This window comes from Saccopteryx leptura, chromosome 3, assembly GCF_036850995.1.
Source record: "Saccopteryx leptura isolate mSacLep1 chromosome 3, mSacLep1_pri_phased_curated, whole genome shotgun sequence".
Lineage (NCBI taxonomy): Eukaryota > Metazoa > Chordata > Mammalia > Chiroptera > Emballonuridae > Saccopteryx > Saccopteryx leptura.
In genome coordinates, this window is record NC_089505.1 from 180,985,847 (window position 1) to 181,004,324 (window position 18,478).

The 18,478-nt window shown below is 43.4% G+C and overlaps 1 protein-coding gene and 1 pseudogene across 9 annotated transcripts in view; one reads left to right on the top strand and one right to left on the bottom strand.

Annotated features, from left to right (window-relative positions):
- The window catches only part of FARS2 (phenylalanyl-tRNA synthetase 2, mitochondrial), a 659,092-nt gene that overhangs the window by 576,165 nt on the left and 64,449 nt on the right, over nucleotides 1-18,478 (top strand). The window lies entirely within an intron of this gene.
- On the bottom strand, nucleotides 5,389-5,707 carry LOC136397755 (large ribosomal subunit protein eL42-like; annotated as a pseudogene).

Consider the following 18,478-nt stretch of genomic DNA (forward strand, 5'->3'; position numbering starts at 1 on the left):
CTGGTAAATCTAGGAAAGGGTGCTCAGCGTTCTCATGATTATAGAAGTACAAATGAGTACTACAAATTATCTTTTTCTGCCACTGGATTGGCAAAGATTTTAAAAGATGATAATAGTGCTAATATTCAAATGTATGGAATAACAGATATTATCTATCTGCACTATTTGAGGACGTGCAATTCGGCACGATTCTTCAGGAAGGCAGTTTTACGATGTTGTTTAGAATCTAAAATATACATACTCTTTGACCCAGATTTTATTTATTCCACAACTATCTCAGTACAGGTATTCAAAGATTACCATACCAGTATGTTCACTGCAGTGTTTCATTTTATGCCAAAAACTTTTTCAATAAAAGATTGATTATATAAATTATAGAATGTTCATACTGTGAAATACTAGCAGTCATTATAAAGTATTAAGGACATATTGAAAGAACCAACGTGTACAACCTTCTATAGATTATCATCTCATTTTCTGGTTTTATAAGGATGCAGACTTTTTGGTGCATGAAAAATATCTAAAATGATAAAAGAAAATTGTTAATAACTTATCTCTGTAACAAGGGACTGAAAGTAGGGATATCTTCTACTCTTCAGTTCATACCTCATTCTGTACAATTTATAATTTTCTTATGAGCATATATTTTTAAATAAAATAATAATTTTTTAAAATCCAGTGTGGAAGACATTCATTAATTAGGGCTCAGTTTGCAAGAAACAGCCAGTATAAGTGGATCATCCCATATTGGTAGACATAATTTACCCAACCGAAGAGAACAGATATCGGTTATTTAATAAACAACCAATGCAATAAAAATTGTAGCAAAACTGACTGAAATAGGAGGGAAAGGAGGGGGCAGGGACACTTTCTGAGATGTTGTTTAACTCCAAAGTATTTTAATTTTTTTTTTCATATTTACCAAAGTGATCCATTCATTGTCAAATTTAGAAACTAGCAATAAGGTCAAAGAAAAAAAATTTAAATCTTACTTGGGCTTGATTACTTAAATTTTATTTATTGATTGATTTTAGACATAGAAGGGACGGGAGAGAGAGACAGAGAGAAGTGAGGAGAGAGAGAGAAGCATTCATTTGTTCCATTTTGGCTGTGCATTCATTGGTTGTTTTCTGTATGTGCTCTGACTGGGGATCGAACCCACAACCTTGGTGTTTGGAATGATGCTGTACCAACTGAGCTAACCAGCCAGGGCCTGGGCTTGGCTTTTGACGGGTTGTACATGTAGACATGGATAACAATAATAAGATTATTTCTAAGCAAAGAGAGCAAATTCATCACTGGACTGATGATTGGTGAGAATGAATTTTGAATTTTGTTTTAATTGAATTATATGAGAAGTAAAGGAAACAGACTAATGGGTGGAGAATTGGAGGGTGTTTAAGAGTCTGAGAGTAGAACTGAAGGCATTCTTTGAGAAACACTCAAGTTTCCAGCCAAGGTAGGGTCACATTCCCCAGTGAAGGAAATCCTATACCAGCATTGCATGGAACTTGGAAGATGAAAAGATGATATCTAAGTCCATTTTATAATTGAGATTTGAGTGCAGTTTATTTACTAATTTTATTTTTTAAATATTTATCAAATACCCAATTTAATAATGCTCTTCCCACTTTCTGGTACTGTGATACAAAAAATACCTTCTTAGGACATTGCTCGTTATTCACTTGGGAAACAAGTATTGCTTTCAGTAAACAAAGACAGAATCTTGAGATACAACTAAAATTGATCCTTTGCCTTTGAGGTGGTTCCAGGTCATTATTTTAATACTGTGTTCACACAGAGCCTGTTTTACATTCATTTACAGACTTCAGATATCTAATTTTAGTATGAGGTTTAGCTGGGTGACGTTAGCACCCTCTGAACTATCTTTGGTCTGGTATGAAATACAGGGTCTGAGAAGCAGAGCAAGCTAAATCCTCAACTTAAAAGCAGCACTTATTTTTTTATTATTATTTAAAAAATCATCCAATATTACTTGAATCTTTTTAACAAAAGGACTGTGCTACACTCTTTAGTTAAAACTCTGAATGTAGAAGGAGCTTCGAGGGAGTCTGGATTGAAATAGAAGAGGTGAGACCCGAACAACACCAGGGTCTCTCTAGCCATGGTGTGGGGGAACTGAGGAGGGATGAACACATTTCTGAAGTATCTTATTTACTAAAAAAAAAACTTTGGGGGCTTAGGAAACTCTTCTGAGATGTGTGGAGCTTCCCTGGTGGTCCTGTGGGTTATAGGAGTCATTCGGGCCAGGGTCCTCGAGCAACATTCCTCATCCTAAATGGAATCCAGGCAGTTGGTCAGCAGACTCTGCAGGCCACTAGGAGCCTCCAGTCACCTCTGCCAGGTTTCTGGACTGGCCCCTGGTGGGGTAAAGGCACTTGATCTGTCAGCCGGGATTGGCCTGGCCAGCGTTGTGGTGACAAATAACCTGAAAATCTCTGCCATTTAACCCAACAAAGTGTATTTCACATTCCGTCTACCTGTCAATGGGCACTGTCCATGTCGTTCTTCCATTGGAAGCTGGGCTGTGTCTCTCAGTTGTTACCGGGCAGTGGATACAGGGAGGCATGGATAAGCACTGCTCAGACCCAGTGATGGGTCCTTTCAGCTGCACGTAGACAAGTACTGGCAATCTGCCCAGGTGCCTGGAAGGAGAGAGAGGTGGTAGGGGCAGCAAAGTCTTTTTCAGAAGGAGAAGGCAAAGGTGCTCTGCTATTGCTCAGACTGCTGGCAAGGGCCATATACCAAAGTAGAATATAGTTTTATATGTATGGTCTTTTAGATCCTATTAGGGCTTTTTACAAGTCCACCCCATAGCAACTGCTAGTCCCTTATGGTGTGGCCTTGAATATGACAGGGTCATTTCTCACTGAGTTTGCTGCCAGGATTCCTCTGGACTTCTCTAACCCACTCCGTCTCCTTCAGTCGCTTCTTTACTCATCTCCTACTTCATTCCCTCCCTTTCAGTCTGCTTATGCAGGAAAGTTCTGGTGGTTTCTCATTGTCTATGGTTTGTTGTTAAACTAGCTCATGGGCCAGCAGCAGCAGTGGCAGCAGCAGCACTGGGTGGGGATATTGTTAAAATACAGCCTTTCAGGGCCCCACTGCTGACCTCCGCAGCCGGAATCCGCACCTTAAGGAGAGCCAAGGGACTCATGTGCACATTACAACTTGAAAAGCACCTGTCCATAGCACTAATTCTGGTTCTCAAATGTAGCAGCACATGCGCATTGCCTGGAGAGCTTTAAAAATTGCTTAGGCCTGAACTGTGGTGGCACAGTGGATAAAGTGTCGACCTGGAATGCTGAAGTTGCTGGTTTGAAACCCTGAGCTTGCCTGGTCAAGGCACATATGGGAGTTGATGCTTCCTGCTCCTCCCCTCTTCTCTCTCTCTTTTTCTCTTTCTCCCTTCCCTAAAATAAATAAATAAAATCTTTTTTAAAAAATGCTAATACCCAGTCTGCAGGTCCGGAATGAGACCTTACACCAAGACTTTTAAAAGCTCCCTGATGTTCCCATTTTGCAGCAGAGTTTAAGAACCCAAGTGACATTCACAGCCACCTCTAGTGTGCCCCTCAACCCTCCCATTTTCTAAAAATGTCAGACTGACCCTCAACCCCAAAATATTTTCTAGTCTTTTATAGAAAGTGCCCTTTTAGTCCATTACCAGAAACCACCAAGCGTCATAGGTATCTCTTCTAATGACTGGATGCGTCTTAGGTGAGCACAGCTACAGACTACAATTTACAGAGGTCCAAACACAGTTATTTACTAAACTACATTTAAAGCATTTTCCTGATTAGTAGATTATTTATTTATTTATTTATTTATTTATTTATTTTTGTATTTTTCTGAAGCTGGAAACGGGGAGAGACAGTCAGACAGACTCCCGCATGCGCCTGACCAGGATCCACCCGGCACGCCCACCAGGGGGCGATGCTCTGCCCCTCCGGGGCGTCGCTCTGTTGCGACCAGAGCCACTCTAGCGCCTGGGGCAGAGGCCGAGGAGCCATCCCCAGCACCCGGGGCCATCTTTGCTCCAGTGGAGCCTCCGCTGCGGGAGGAGAAAAGAGAGACAGAGAGGAAGGAGAGGGGGAGGGGTGGAGAAGCAGATGGGCGCTTCTCCTGTGTGCCCTGGCCAGGAATCGAACCTGGGACTCCTGCACGCCAGGCCAATGCTCTACCACTGAGCCAACCGGCCAGGGCCCTGATTAGTAGGTTTTAAAACTTGACAACCCCAGACAACAGCATAAGGATACCTTATTATGTTATCTATTTTTGTATTATTATTTATCGAACAATAAAAATGCAGTAGATATTGGGAAAACTGTGTTTCATTTTGTTTTGTTAACTTTGAGGGTCATAAACTGAGAGGCCTTTTAAGAAATACATGTACCAATAGCTGTGGTAATTTTCAAATTATGCTCACTGCTCCAACTCACTTAACTTGTGGTTGGTGACACATATTTGAGAAACCTTTTGGTTACCTTTCTGAACAAAATGAGGATGTCAGACACACAGACATCTACACGGCTGTGCCTGACAGGCCTGTGGCTCACATGTTCGAGTCCCACCTTTTGGAAGGAATGCCTGTCTCCACATGCCTGTCATAGAACCTTGCTCATGGCTATGTTGTTTTCTTCCCAGTGGCCCCACAAGAGGACACTTTACTTTGTGCTTTTATTTGAGCAAGGTGTTAATTTTCAACCAGACATTTATGGGCTCAGCAAGCAGCAGTCGCTTTTTCATGTAGACATTAAGTAAGATTCAGGGTCTCAAAAGCCTTCCACCAAGGCTCAGAGGATCAGTGGGATTTGGTGGGTGACAGACAGATGGGCTGCCAGGCTGTGACGGGTTTGCGGTCACTGTGGACCCTAATGTTGGGAGGCAGGGGCCTCTCTAATTCATCGGGATTACCTGGGCTCTGCCCCTACTGGCCCTTAGAGAGTTAGAGCCCCACGTGAGCCCCTCTCTGCAAAGACCCGGTATTAGTGCTGTCTGCCAGCCTGAGCCACCATAAGTCACCTGTCCCTTGGGGCCGCCACACACTGCCCTCAGAACTGTACTCTTTGCATGGCCGGGTGCTGCACAGCCTGGAGGCCTGGGCCCATGCCACTTGGGGAAGCATGTCAATGAAGATTCATAGTATCCTAATATGAATATAAAGGATGACTGTGAATATGGAAGCCTGTACCATGGCCTTCCTCCTGGGCTCCTATTGGGACCGGACACTTAACACACAGCAGCCACTGGACAGATGAAGAATAGAGGACTCCAGTGACACTTCAGAAACCAGAATAGCAGCTTCTCTCTTACTTTTTTTTTTATTCTCAAGATTGTATCGTCATTTAAAACCAAATAAGAAGCTTAGAACCAGATCACTTGGCCTTTTCTCTTCTTATCTCCACCCACTTCAAAATGCATGCATCTCTTAGTAACCACCATTCCCTTAGCTCTGCTGTTGGGCTTAACGCGTTCAAGCCTCAGCACAGTCTTCTTTGTAGCATTAGCCTTTTTGTGGAAAACCGGCTTAGTCTACGCACCGTAGCTGCTCTGCATCCTGTCATAATGCCACGGTCCCTGCGCCTGCAGAAAACCCTCGCCCTTCTTGCACTGTGCTACATTGTGGGGTTGATGCCACACGGTTCTTACAGAAACTCCAGCGGGTTTTAGGAGTGTTTGCCATGTTTGCCAGTGGAGGCGCTGTCAGCACAGAGAGCTGCACAGTTTTAAGTGCTGATACCAAGAACCAATGGTTACAGAGCTGGCAATTCTGTTTTCCATTTACACTAGCATCATTCCTAAAACAATAATAGAAGTATCATTAAATAAAATAAATTAAAAGTAGGGAGCAGTTAACTTTATGTCAACTTTAAGATGATATTAGTAAATAAAAAGGCTAATTGAAATTCTCAGTGTTCTAATGAGAACTTTTCATTTGTAGTTCATTTTGTGCCTTAATGGGTGATTGATGACTTGTGACGGAGGTGCAGTTCTCTTCATTGCCCATGTTTATACCACATCCAATAAATATTAAAGTAGATCTTGCGAGCAATAAAGTAGCTGGAAAATTGATGACAGACTTGTCAAATACAAAATACCATAGTATGTGTGAACATGTGTTCTTACCCCATTTCCACCTTCATGTTGGCTCCTTTACAGTCTGACCCAGCCTTTAACTGATTTCTGTTTTATTGCTGCTGACTTGATGTCCCTTCAAAATTAGGATTTTCATAAAACTTGCAAAATATATCCAGAAATTGGGAACTTTTGAAAGCCAATGTTATATATACTTTTATTTATTTATTTATTTTTATTTTTGACAGAGACAGAGAGAGTCAGAGAGAGGGACAGATAGGGACAGACAGACAGGAAGGGAGAGAGATGAGCATCCATTCTTCATTGTAGTAGTTTAGTTGTTCACTGATTGCTTTCTCATATGTTCCTTGAATGGGGGGCTACAGCAGAGTGAGTCACTCTTTGCTCAAGCCAGCAACCTTGGGCTCAAGCCAGTGACCTTTGGGCTCAAGCCAGCGACCATTGGGTCATGGGGACACTCAAGTCAGTGACCCCGCTTTCAAGCTGGTGATCCTGCGCTCAAGCCAGATGAGTCCACGCTCAAGCTGGCAACCTTAGGGTTTTGAACCTGGGTCCTCTGTGTCCCAGTCCAATGCTCTATCCACTGCGTCACTGCCTGGTCAGGCAATATATGTCCTTTTTTAAATGTTTCGTTCAGAGTAAGCAAACAAATAAGAAAAAAGCCCACACTCTTAACATTTTTTCTCTTTGAGAAACTGTGCTTTATACTTCTAGTTTTATTTTATTTTGGGTTTATTTTTTTAATTTTATTTAGAGAATTAAATTAAAGGGGTGACATTGATCAATAAGAGTACATAGGTTTCAGCCCTAGCCGGTTGGCTCAGTGGTAGAGCGTCGGCCTGGCGTGCGGGGGACCCGGGTTCGATTCCCAGCCAGGGCACATAGGAGAAGCGCCCATTTGCTTCTCTACCCCCCACCCCCTCCTTCCTCTCTGTCTCTCTCTTCCCCTCCCGCAGCCAAGGCTCCATTGGAGCAAAGATGGCCTGGGCGCTGGGGATGGCTCCTTGGCCTCTGCCCCAGGCGCTAGAGTGGCTCTGGTCACGGCACAGCGACACCATGGAGGGGCAGAGCATCGCCCCCTGGTGGGCAGAGTGTCGCCCCTGGTGGGCATGCCGGGTGGATCCCGGTCGGGTGCATGCGGGAGTCTGTCTGACTGTCTCTCCCCGTTTCCAGCTTCAGAAAAATATTTAAAAAAAAAAAGAGTACATAGGTTTCAGGTGAACATCTCTATACCATTTGAACTGTTGATTAATTGGCATACCAGAAAGTGAATATTTCATAATGTTCTTATAGCAAACTATATACTTAACCAGATGTCTGGTGGCATTTTTCTTCAATGTTGAAAAAAGAAGTAAATTGGGGGGAGGGCATTTTCTGCAGAAATAATGGTGTCCATTTTGATCAGCGTCAATTAACTAGAATGTTCTATGAGGTGTATGTTCTGGTCAGTTTAATATTTTTATGGATGAGAATTAATTTAGACAGTCCTTATAGTTTCCATTCCTATATTTATCGTTCTATAGTGATATGTGTGCTTTCTGCCTTAATTGTGTAGAGTAGGTAAAATTTAGCTTAACTCACTTTGGTAATTGAAATGTTTTTCTAATGGGCTATGATTACAAATATTCCTAGAACTTGGAGGAAAGGCCATTCACTAATTTAATGAATTTGTGTGGGTCAATTCTTATTGTAAAACTCTAGAAGGGAGTTCTAGTCTAAAGTTAGACTGTCCCTAAGTCATATTTAAGAAGTTTTTGTTTTATTTGTTCAAAATCAAATACTTTGTCTAAATCATCTAAAGTTAAAACAGCAAAACAAGCTTTGAGTATTTTGCTTACTTGGATTTTAGTTAATTAAGAGTTTTGGTGAAAAATTTTTTTTTGTTTTCCCTTCTTTTCTACACAGTGTCAGGCCCCCAAATAATGAGGGCTATAAACTAAGGGCTTGGGAGGCCTAAGCTGGAGGACTCATGGAGCCTCCGACAGCAGAGTGGCAGTTCAAGAAGGGCCACATATGCTCCTTTCTCCTGTACCCTCTGGGATGTCAGCATCCTCCCAGTCACCCCTTGGGACACCAGAAAATTTCACATAGAGGGACTTTGGTAGAACTTCCACATGTACTGGTTTGGTTTTATGGATATCGGCTTTTCAGTATTTATGAAATCCTCCTGCTTCAAAGTGAAATGGGATTTTCTCAAGCTTGAAAATATCCATAGGCAATTTTTTTTAATTAAATGAGAGGTGGGGAGTTAGGGAGGCAGAGAGACAGACTCCTGCATACGCTCCAACTGGGATCCACCTGGCAAGCCCCCTGTGGGGCCACTGCTCCATTGCTTGGCAACTGAGCTATTTCAGTGCCTGAGGCGAGGCCATGGAGCCATTCTCAGCACCCAGTGACAACTTACTCAAACCATTTGAGCCATGGCTGTGGGAGGAGAAGAGAGAGAGAGAGAGAGAGACAGAAGGAGGGGTTGAGAAACAGGTGGTCACTTCTCCTGTATGCTCTGACTAGGAATCAAACCCAGGACTTCCACATGCTGGGCTGATGCTCCACTGCTGAGCCAACCAGCCAGGGCCGGCAAAATTTTTTAAAGGTAGAGGGAGTGAAGGAGGGAAGGAGGCATGAAGAAAGAAGTTGCACAGGAAAATTTTTTTTTTAATTCTCATTTAATATAATTCACGCAGTCAATCAAAAGTGGATACATATAACTGTCAAGTCTTGGATTGTATATTATGGTTCCAAAGAATGGTGAACCTATAGTAGCCCCTGGACTGAGAGATTTTCATAATGCGTAATGATTCTGAGGACATAAACTTCACTAAAATCAAACAACAGCAATTCAGTTCAACACATTTTGTTGTATGCTTGTTGTTTGGTGCTGACAGAGCCCTGCCCTCATGTACCTTAAGATTGAGTGCACTGTTCTGTAAAACAGGTCCATGGACCCCTTGCAGTCTCTGGAGGGGAAACTGGTGGGTCTATAGGCAGTTGAGAATTTTAGAGGAAATGTAAAATAGAAGATGAATTGAGATATTTACAGATATCCTATTGGATTCTCAAATAGGATTAGAGCTGTGTACATTTTCTCCCACAGCTCTAGGTGTGAGGGGTGACACCTTTCTTTATTTGTCTAAATTTGGTTTACTCTGTCTCGTGCTATTTTCTCCCCTGCCCCCCCCCACACACACACACCAGGTTGGGTGACTGCCTTGAGGCTAAGGAAAAAGCACTCAGCTTGCCCACACTGGCCACGTCTGGGATGTGCTCCATGTCCAAGCCTGCTGCCCCTGGAAGGCAGACAGGTGCTCTGCTTCTGTGCGAGCTGGGCAAGGGTCTTTTCCAGGCAAGGGTTCTTTGTTTGCCCAGTGTCCCTGAGCTCTCCCAGAGAGCTCCTGCCACCCCGAGGAGATGCTATGCAGGCTCCGGCCACTAGCTTGCCCTTCTTTCAGAATTCTCAAACCCTTGGTGCTTTCTGGGTTTGTGCCTCTGAATCTGTCCTAATCCAGCACTTCCCCTCCCTTCCACCTGCTTCCTTTCCTGGGCAATCCTGTGTCATTTCTATTAGGTGGCCTTTAGAAACAATGCTAGGTTCTGTTTCCTATGGTTGGTGGTGATGGTCAGAATTTAAAAAATTATTTTAACATTGGTCAGATATTTTTCTTAATATGTCATAGTAGTAAAAGGTATTAAATGTTGAAAATATGCTATAAGGACTGTCCTGGTTACTTCTCAGCCAACATTCAATTAAAAGGGTATAATTATCTACGAATGTATTTTTGTCTCATTTACATGTTAATATTTACATATATGAAATATGCCTTTTCATCAGTGGTTGGATGTATAGTTCAGATGGCTTGGTGAAATCCAAGGAAAAGGGAGAATAATACATGAATCTTAGAACTTGATTCAAAATGCAAATGATAATTGTTAACAGTTTTCTAATGTGCTATGGATTGTTGGTATCAAATGCAATGATTTTTTTCAAAAGCAGACAGAAAGGAAACATCCAGGGGCTACAAATAAGAGCTATGATAATGAACACTGAATACATTGAATTTGTTTGCACTGGGAACCATTCAGTCTGGTCTTGGTAATTGCAGGTTGTGGAATCCTGGTAACTGCTTTCCTCCTGTAAATGGAAATAGTAACAGAACATACCTCAGGTTTGTTGTGAGGAATAAAAGAGTTAATGCATAGTGCTCACTAAAATTAGAGGATATTTTATTGCTTCATGTTCGTTTTGAAATATCCCCTAATTTTTGTGAGCAGTAAAAATAGTGTATATACCTATACATATATACTTATGTGTTGTTTGTGTTATTGTTATAGTTACTATTGAAATTCTTATTAACATGAAGTTATAGCAGCGGTCTCTATAAGATAATTTAGTTTTCCCAGAATAACTGAAAATAGTAGTGCTTATGGTACAGCATTGTAGAGGTGGAGAGTGCCCAGAACTGCAGCTGTGTCACTCATGGCTGCAAAAGTCTATATAAGTTACAGTCTAGCCAGGTAAACCATGAAGCAGGTATTTCAAAAACAGGAAATTGCCACTTTTTAAGTCCAAAATGTTAAATATTAGAAAACTCATGTTTCAACTTAACACGATCAGCAGAAAAGCAGAGTGATATGATACTAGCAAAATCCCTCCGCAGGGCCAGTGCCGAGGCTGCCCCTCTGGACCGTGCTCACTGGGAGGGGCACTCACTCTGTGCGCCATTTGCAGATAACCTACTTGGCATTCTGCTCAGCCACAGAGCGTAGCTCTTCACATGGTGGGGCATGTGGTTGTTGTACTTCTCCATCTTTTTGCACCCCATACACCCCTCATTTTTTGAAGATGAGCATATCAATTACTCTGAAACCAGGTCACTCACCCCCTCTGCCTTACTTCCTAACTCGCGGTTCTTTAGGAAACCCATGGAGCAAAAAATTCTATGGTCACTTATGGCCCCTTCAGTAATGAGGAGCCTTCTAGTCTTTGATGAGGATACACACTTTCATGTTTCTAAGTGCCCATGCGCTTTGCTGGGCCAGAAGGGGTGGGTGATGGGAGGTATGGAGGGGGGCAGAAGATGGATGTGAGGCTAGAGATGCCATGAGCTGGCCTCACGCTAAGGACATGCAGGAGGCCTGGCATTTGGTTTTGAGTAGAGTAGGGAAAGATGCAACTACCCACCTGTGGTTGAAGGAGCACACAGAGTGTGCCAGCAGTGCATGGCGGGAGATGCACCACTTGAGGAACACGGACGTGCATGATGAGCTGTGTGAAGAGAGTTCCCTCTGAAGTATCTCTGATTTACAGTGATGGAGGCACTCACAGCTGAAAGTGTTCACTCCTTAGATGTAAGGTTCCTAGATTTCAAAAATTTGTTTTTAGATCATTAAAGCCTGCCTCATTGTTTTGGGAGAAAGGTTTCTAAGATCCAACCAAAAACAATGAAATTGAGAGATCCAGAAGAAAATTATGACTCAGTTTATATTTCACAAGGGTGTGTGTATGTGTGTGTGTGTGTTTATGAGACTCCTATGAAACAGTTGAGATGTACGGAAGGCTTGGAGTAAATAAACCCCAGGGGGGCCTTTTTAGCCATGACCTTCCACTTTCTGCCCATGTTAACTGAGAGCGTTTTCAAGCTATTGGTGAGTTCGCCTATTAACCAGCCCTTCTCGGCTTGCCTGGGATGAGGAAGGTCCTGTGAATTCAGACATTCTGTGGGTTTTTAAGGCTGCTTCGACATGTGCATTTCACTCATGTGGGCTGTCTTCATTTAAAATCCTTGGTCACTTGTGTCCTGAGAAGAGCAGGTGTACCTGGTGATGTGCCCTCCCCAGGCAGCTCTCTGATCATCCAGTAGCGTTCACAGGAAGGCACTGAGGCTTCCAGAGCCCCCAACGACCTCGCATGTGATATAGGCAGACCAACCCTGCTCCATTACTTCAGCCACATGATGCTGTGCGGTCAAAGTCCCTCACTTGTCTAGGAGATGATTCACTGTAGCCACTGACTATGGCAGACTGTTTATACCCAGGGAATTCAATCACATTTCCAAATGAGACCCAATATATAGTGAACTTCAGAACTTCTACTCAGGCCAAGATGGAATAATAGGAACTGAATTTACCTTCCCGCCTTAGACAAGTAAAAATCTAAACAAAATATTTGGAACAGTGGTATTCAGACCTAGGACATAAATAGCACAGGGGGGACGCAATGGGGTGAGCCCTGCTGTTCTCCCAGCTCTCTGCCTGGAGAGGGTTGTAGGCCACGGCGCAGGCATGGGGACCTGACAGAGCCTAGGAATCTAAGCTGAGGAGACAGAGTTAGGGGTCCGAGGAGCCACAGTGCTGGAATCCACAAGGCAGAGTCCCCGAGATGGCTGTGCCCCGAGAGGGAGCTCTAAGACTTGTGGGGGTCCCCTCTGTCCTCAGCACTTTGAATGAGGAGACTCCAGTGGCTGAGGGAAGCACCACCATAAGGGAACAAGCAGAGCAGTCTCTGAGGCCATGCAGGCAGGAAAGAGTGTGCTCCCACTAGCCAGTGTAGGCATACTTTGGGTCCAGTAGTACGAAGGGCAGCACCTCAGCCATAGGGAAAAACAGCTCCGGACGGCAGGCTGCCCTGGCCCAACCGATAAGAGCTCAAAAACAAGTCTCCAGGGCTCTTTGGTGAAGTGGCTGACTGTAGAACTGGACAGGGGACATATGAGATGAGCTTGCAGGATCCTGTAGTGCCTGAAAAGGAGTAAGTGCTTAAAAAAGGTCACTGTATTGGGGGCGGGGTGGGCTGTTCAAAGGGGCCTGGGCACCAACTGAAAGCTCTCAATGGCCCAAGTCGGAACAGTTAAAGAAACAAAATAAATAATGTTGGCTTATAACCTAAACTATAAAATAAATATTCATGATTCTATGTTAATGTAAATAAATTATTAGATAAAAATACTTAAATAAATGGAGAACAGAAAAATCTGTGCAGCAGAATCCCAAATAATATACAATATGTAGATACTTCACTGTCAAAGAGGTGGAGCATCTCCTCGCCCCTGGAGTGTGCAGGGTGCATGGGCCTTCCACGGAGGACAGTGGGGAGGAAGGCAACAGCCTGACAGACACTGCCTCACATAGTCGTCAAGGTCATGCTGATAGCATGTGCCCTTGGTGGTGCCATGTGATGCGATGGCACTTTACCTCTGTGGTCCTCCTCCCAAAACGATACTCCCAGTCTAATCACAGGAGGGGGGGGGGATCAGACAAACCCCAGTTGAGGGACATTGTGCAAAATACTTGACCAGTACTAGTCAAAACAGTGAAGGTCTTCAAGAACAAGGAAAATCTAAGAAACAGACACTGCCTGCAGGAGCCTACGGAGAGATGGCGGCTAAATGTATGTGTGGTCCTGGATGGAATCCTGGGACATTGAACAGGCAGGAGGCAAAAACAAAGGAAATTCAAATAAATTGTGCACTTCATGTGTCAATATAGGCTCATTAGTTGAGGCAAATGCATTAGACTAACAGAAGATGTTAATGGGGGCGATGGGGTGTGTAGAGCTAGGGGAACTCTGCTATCTTTGCAATCCTCCCAAATATTACAATAACTCTTCTTAGTTTATGAAAACAATTAAACTCACAACTAAATAACATTTCAAATAAAGGTGATAAATATTCAAAAACATTTATTTACTTCCCGACGTCGTTTGGAATATTAAAAAGTATCAAAATAAAATGTCCAGCACAGTGCAAGCAACTGTCCCTTCTCCTCCTTCCTGTTCTTACTATGACAGCCATTCCTGACATTGCAAGAGATGTTAGTGGCTCCACAGATTTCAAATCATATGATAAATTTAGGTATAAAAACCTGAATCACCTAATTATGAAAACAAACCAGGCCAAGCAATACTTTCAGCTTGAATTACCTCTTGAGATAAACCATAAGTCCCTGAGGGCCCTACTGTCTGCGAGCCTCCTTGTCCACCATGACAGCATGGGGGCGGCAGGGTCAGAGGAGAGTAGGGCTGGACGTTCACAGCTGAGTGGTCCTTCAGGAATTGTGCAGGCCACACACCCCCACCCCGGCCACCTTCTGCTCCCACCTCGCTGCTGGCCCCGCTGAGCACTTGCTCTTCCTTCCCATCTCTTCGACAACTCTGAAATCGGGACAACCCTGGTTTTCACGTGAGAAACTGGAGGCCCAGAGAAGTGAGTTCACACCCCCACTCACACAGCTAGAAAATGCCAACACCACAGTTCAGACCAAGGCAAACCTGCTGGCCTGTAAAGGCCACTGCCTCTGCGGCGGCACCTACCTGTCCCTTCGCCATGCCACCAGTCCCGTCAGTGCTTTGGGATCCTGAACTGGTGAACAAGAGCCGGGGGAGCTGCTGCTGCGTCACGGCTCCATGACAGCTGTGGCCAGACAGACACATGGGCAGGCACCGGGGAAGCTAGGACTCACCATCTTAGTCCCAGACAGACAGATGGGCAGGCACCGGGGAAGCTAGGACTCACCATCTTGGTCCCAGACAGACACATGGGCAGGCACCGGGGAAGCTAGGAGTCACCATCTTGGTCCCAGACAGACACATGGGCAGGCACCGGGGAAGCTAGGATTCACCATCTTGGTCCCAAAGGTCGTGCCTTCCAGACACGTGCCTGTGCTCGTTCCAGCACCTCTCCCTGAAGTGGGGCATGTAAACAGTGTACCGTGGAACGCTTGCCGTCACCACTGTGATACTTCTGTTCCAGTTAGCCTTCTGGAAGGAAGGGAAAGGGCCAGGCTATAGTGTATAATCTGTGCCTGATCATATCCTGACATTTAGTGAGCAACCACAACACTTAAGTTCTCATGTCAGTTTGCCATTATAGTACGACTGTCTGGTTGTGTGTTTTTGTTTTTGTTTTACTTTTATTCTCTTCACCTTTACCTGAGAATGGACACAATTTGACAAGGAAGAGGGCAAGTTATATACATGGTAGATGAGAATACATTGTGTTCTCAGAGGTGGCAGCATTTTGATAACAAGACATGCAGTCAGTGTTGTATCTGAGTAAATAACCCAATACACATTTCTGTTTCAATTAGCAAGCCAGAGGAAGCCAGAGATTATGCAGTGAATTGTAAGAACACTGTTCATTTTAGCAAACGTTAAAAGGTATCAAGTCTAGATATTATAACAGTAAAATAAAGGTGGGGGGTTTTTTTGGCTCATTCTTTGGTAGAGCATACTTGCTCACCTTAAGATGGAATGGAGGTCTGGAAAAATCAATACTTAGGAAAACAAATTTGATTATTACCTTCACTTTCCATTGCTTTTCAGTGTGCAGGACAGTCTTGCACACTCATAACAGCAAACACACCCACCCACAGTACTCAGCATGGTTGCTTGTCTCGGACGTCCTAGTGTGTCCGTGGGGAAGGCCTGGCATGCAAAAAAGCATTTTCCAAGGTGGAGAGAATGCTAACTAGCACTGCTCTGAGACATTGCTTCAAAGAACCTTTGAGTGTTTGAACAAGTCATTGCAAAGATGGGAGCAGCGCTCTGACCGGGGCCCCCCTGGGATGAATTTGATGCAAGCTGGGCCTGTGGCTGCCGAGTGAGGGTCCCAGAGAGCAGAGTGGAAGAGCACATTGCTGTCTTTGTTTACTATTTTTCAACGCCATGAAATTTAGTCCATATGTTTCTATCTCTCCTTGACTGATTGCTTTGTGCAGTTGATAGTATAGTAAAACAAAACAAAAATTGTTTTAATTCTGTTTTGAAGTGAACTTGAATGGAAGAAAATACGGCAGTTCTGTGTGGTGAGCGTGTGTGAGTATATAAATCCCAATGTGTGTGTATGTTTGTCTGAGATGTGCTTTCAGAGTGCCGTTTATAAAATATTTATCATAGTCTCACTGATTTAGGTTCATGTAGAGCCTCTGTTATTGAAAAAGAGCCAAAGCACTTTGCAAGTTCAGGAGGCCGTTGTGGGGGTGAAAGAGCTGAACGGAGGTGGAATCCAGAAGAAAAATTGGCAGGTCCGATAATGTCAGCAGTGAAAAGTGGCCACCTCTGGGTCGCACCAACCATATCCCAAAGTCACCACCAAAGGAAAGGGGTCTGAAAGGCTCCTCTGTGAAACTTAGCCTTTGTTCCTCCAGCATTTGTGGCCATACTGGGGATGGGGGGGGGGGGCAGGCCTTTCAGCACAGTTGACTGATGTGGCTACTGTTGGTCTCCTGTATCTCTTGCTGCTCCTCCTGAATCCTTGTCTGTAGCCTGAAACCAAAATGGAGCCTTTGAAGAACAATGCTTTCTTAAAGAAAAGCATAAAAATGCAAAAGGACTAAGCCAACCAAACGTCAGGATTAGTCACAATTCCTGTGATTTCTGAGGCAGATGCTGAAGAAAGATGTTCCTCCTGAAGGAGCCGGTATGAGGGGGAAAAAATGTTAATAATAAAAGTTACTGCTTATTGAGCATTTTAAATATGCCATACACTGTGTGCTTTAAATATCTCGACCTCATTTAATCTGTACAAACCTGTACAGATTTCCATGTAAGGAAACTGAGGTTCAGATAAGTTAAATATCTTACCCTAGGTCATATATCTAGTAATTGGCAGAGCCAACATTTGACCCAGAGGGTCTGACACCAGAACCTACACATTTAAAACCATTACAACACATGTTCTATTATATTTCACCTGTATCCTTACCCACTCCCTCCCTACATGGATTTAACTTTTAAGTGTACAATTCAGTTGCTTTTAGCATAAACAGAGTTGTGCGTCTCTCACCAAATCAATTTTAGAATATTTTCATCGGCCCATAAAAAAACCCAAGAACTCTTAGCTATCACCCCCCAATATCATCTTTCTCTGCTACCCCCAGCCCTAGGCAACCTCTGATCTGCTTGTTTCTGTAGATTTGCCTGTTCTGGACATTTCATATACATGGAGCCATATAACATGTGGTCCCCTGTGACTGGTTTCTTTTACTTAATGTAATATCTTCAGGGTTCGTCTATGTCGTAGCATGTGTTAGGACTTAATTTCATTTATTGCTGAATAATAATGCCAATAATGTAGAACATTTTTTATGTACTTATTTCCTCACCTATTCTTTTGAAGCTGATTCCATTTCATCCATAAACATTCATCTACCTACATATAACTGAGTGAAAGCACTTTTCAAAACTTAACCACAATGTTTTTTATCACTATTTAAAAACATTTAGATATCAGATGTGCAGTCAGGGCATATTTTCTTGCTTTCCCTGGTGCTTCATACTTTCTTTTCCCACTGGTTGAATCCGTATCCGAACAGGGCTCCCACTTGCACTTTGTTGATATTACCCTGATGTCCCTTTTAGTCTGTTTCTCTCCCCCTCTCCTTTGGTAACTTCTTTTGTTGAAAACATTGGGTTGTTTGTCAGTTGCCCACATTCTAAAAATTTGCAGTTGTATCCCTGTGGTGTCATTTAAAAATTTTACTGTTCTTTGTTTTTCCTACAATTGGTAACTGAGTCTAGAGGCTTACTCAGATTTAAGTTTGATGTTGGGAGGAAGACAAAACTCCTTCATTGAGTGGTGTTTTGTACTTCTGTATGTCTCTCCCTCTCTGTTCTTTTACGAGTAGTCAGTAAGTAGATTGAGGTGTTGTCAGCTTAATATATCTATGATACAGTTCCCCCATCAACTTTTTACCTAATGCTTTTTGCCATTGGTGAACATCACCTAGATCCATTATTCATGAAGGGGAACTTGCTGTCCTGATCTCTCCGGTCAAATGCCTCCCAAGAATGCAACAGTACTCTTTCTACCACATTCCATTTCCCGTATATTGCAAAGGAAGGAAAACGAGGACATACTGGTAATTAAGGAGGCATTCTGTTTTTCCTATGAACTGTGTAATACTTTACTCAACTCATTTGTGCTAGACTAAAAAACTTCCTGAGGGCAGGAACCAGGCAGTTCTGTCTTGTTTTCCACCACTGAGTCCTCAGGGTCCCCAGTGCCCACCCACCCAGCCTGGCCTATGGGAGGCACTTACTGAGTAGATAGTGAGTGAGTGGTGCGTATTATGTGCTCACTGTTATGTAGCCTCTTCTGAAGATTTCAAATTATACCACTTTTGAACTGTAAAGCAGGTGAAACAGGCTGTAATGTGTGGGTATACAATCTGACACATTTGGAATATTCAAGGATGACGATTCAGAATGTAAGCTGCATTTAAATTTTTCTACGCATTTATTTTTTTAAAAAGAGAAAGGGAGAGAGAGAGAAAAACAAGCATCAATTTGTTGTTCCACTTATTTATGCACTCATTGGTTGATTCTTGTACGTGCTCTGACCAGGGATCAAACCCGTAATCCCAG